This window comes from Carlito syrichta, unplaced genomic scaffold (genome assembly GCF_000164805.1).
Source record: "Carlito syrichta isolate Samal-C Ts95f unplaced genomic scaffold, Tarsius_syrichta-2.0.1 Scaffold62039, whole genome shotgun sequence".
Classification (NCBI taxonomy): domain Eukaryota; kingdom Metazoa; phylum Chordata; class Mammalia; order Primates; family Tarsiidae; genus Carlito; species Carlito syrichta.
In genome coordinates, this window is record NW_007006135.1 from 301,397 (window position 1) to 303,683 (window position 2,287).

The following is a 2,287-nucleotide window of genomic DNA, read 5'->3' on the forward strand; positions in this document are numbered from 1 at the left end:
ATTTAGGTATGTACTATAAAACAACTAGGAGGCCAGGCTTGGAGCCTCAGCCTGTAATCCCAGCACTTTGAGAGGTCGAGACGAGTAGATTGCCTGAGCCGGTGGGTTCGAGACCCGCCCGGGCATCTTGGTGAGATCTCGTCTCTACAATCAATCAAAAAATTAGCCATGCATGGTAGCGTGCGCCTGTAGTTCCAGCTACTTGGAAGGCTGAGGCGGACGGATTGCAGGAGCCCACCAGGGCGAGGCTATGGTGGCCGGGAGCATGCCACTGCACTCCAAACTGGGTGACAGAGTGAGACTCCAACTCAAAAAAATAAAATAACTAGTAGTCAGAACCTGCTCCCACCCACTCAGAAGCATCCCGCGCCTACAAAAGAAAATCCAAACTACAATGTATGGGTGTTCAAAGCCCCTGTGACATCGCCACCTACCACCTATCTGCATCCTTATCTCCAGTGGTTCCCTAGTCTTGTATCTATGCTCCAGGCACACTAGTCAGATATCGCCAAACCTTCCTCTGTCTTTGCACAGGCTCTTCCCTCTGCTTGGAATGTCGTCACTCCAGTCAGTCTCATTGTGCACCGTGTGCCTGGCACCCTCTACTCACGGCTTAAGGCCTCTCTCCCTACCCTCAATCCAAAACGATTAGTTCCTCCTTTGTCCTTCTTTCCTCACCTCTCTCTCATGGAACACCTTAGAGATTGCAAGCTCTCCAAGCTAAGAGCTCCTTACAAGCAGAGACCACACTTCATTCAAATTTATTTCCTTGGTGTACAAAACATGATAATCAATGAACGGTTATTTAATGAATGAACCTGCCTCGTCTCTGCCCAACTGAGACCAGGCATTAAAATGATCAGAACCTGACAATAGCTGCATGCGTCGTGGTTCTATACATCATCAAAACAACAGAAAACCAAAACACAAGTATAATTTACTTGCTATGTAGACTGAGGGTAAGTTACAAAACTGATAGTCATAATGACAAGTAAACGGCTGTGGCAGCATTGCCCTGAATTGTTATTCCAACTTGATGAAGAGTTAAAACAATCCAAAAGAGAATGTTTAGAGATTTTAAGGGACATTAGCTATTTTTAACATCAGCCTTTTTAACATTTTTAACATTTGCTCAGCAACTATTTGCTGAATGCCAGCAATATGCATGGCTTGCTGTGGTAGACAAGGACAACCAAATTGTGTTAGAAAAGATCCCTGCCCTTAATTTAAGGGTCTTTTCTTCTAGTGAAGGAACGAAGGCAATTACTTAATGGATGTCGTTTGAGTGCTACAAACTGGGGATTATTGGGTTTGTGAGAGGATGAAGGCGGGTGGTCTTCCACTACACGATACTAGTGAGGTAGTAAATGTTGTCTAAGGTGACAATCTGCACTGTTTGTTTAGCTGTGGTTCTCTCAAGAACCAGTGAGTTAAGATGCTTCTACCATGAGGGACACAGGAGGGCAGGAAGGCTTCATCACCCTGCTAGGTTTTCCTCCCACGTTAGGCGGTTTATCGCTGAGGTGCCTTGGGGGAAAAATTTAAATCCGACAAGTTTAAAATGAAGCTGTGGGCAGGGCGCGGTGGCTCAGCCTGTAATCCCAGCACTTTGGAAGCCAAGGCGAGAGGACTGCCTGAGCCCATGAGTTCGAGACCAGCCTGGGCAACTAGGTGAGCCCTCATCTCTACAATAAATTACAAAATTAGCCAGGCATGGTGGCATGTGTCTGTAGTTCCTGTTACTTGAAAGGCTGAGGTGGAAGGATCGACTGAGCCTAGCAGGTCGAGGCAGCAGTGGCCGTGAGTGTGCCACTGCACTCCAGCCTGGGCAACAGAGTGAGACTCCCAACTCAAAAAAAAAAAAAAAAAAAAGAAGCTCTGGCCCAAAACTCATCTCCTTCCAGAGGGCATCTAATGAAGACTGGCCTCTCACGCTCAGCGCCTGTCCTTGACTCATACATGAGCTCCCAGGGCACACACCACTAGGACACAGCCCCTTGCCTTCAAGTGTCCCCGTCCCTCAATCTCAAGGTCTAGAGTAGACATTTACTTTACTTGTATTTCTCTTCATTGCATTTGTTATTGTAAATTCTCAGGTTTAGTGTATGTTTCAAGTCGTTAAAAAACGGCCAAAGTCATAAATTATATAATTTCTAATATTTCTTTGGTCGCTTTCTCACCAATCCAACATCTCCATTATAAACACTCTCATACTCAAGTTATCTCTCTCTGGTATATAGTATATAAGGTGTGGCTTGTAGTTTGCAAAGTATTTTTCCTTACACTT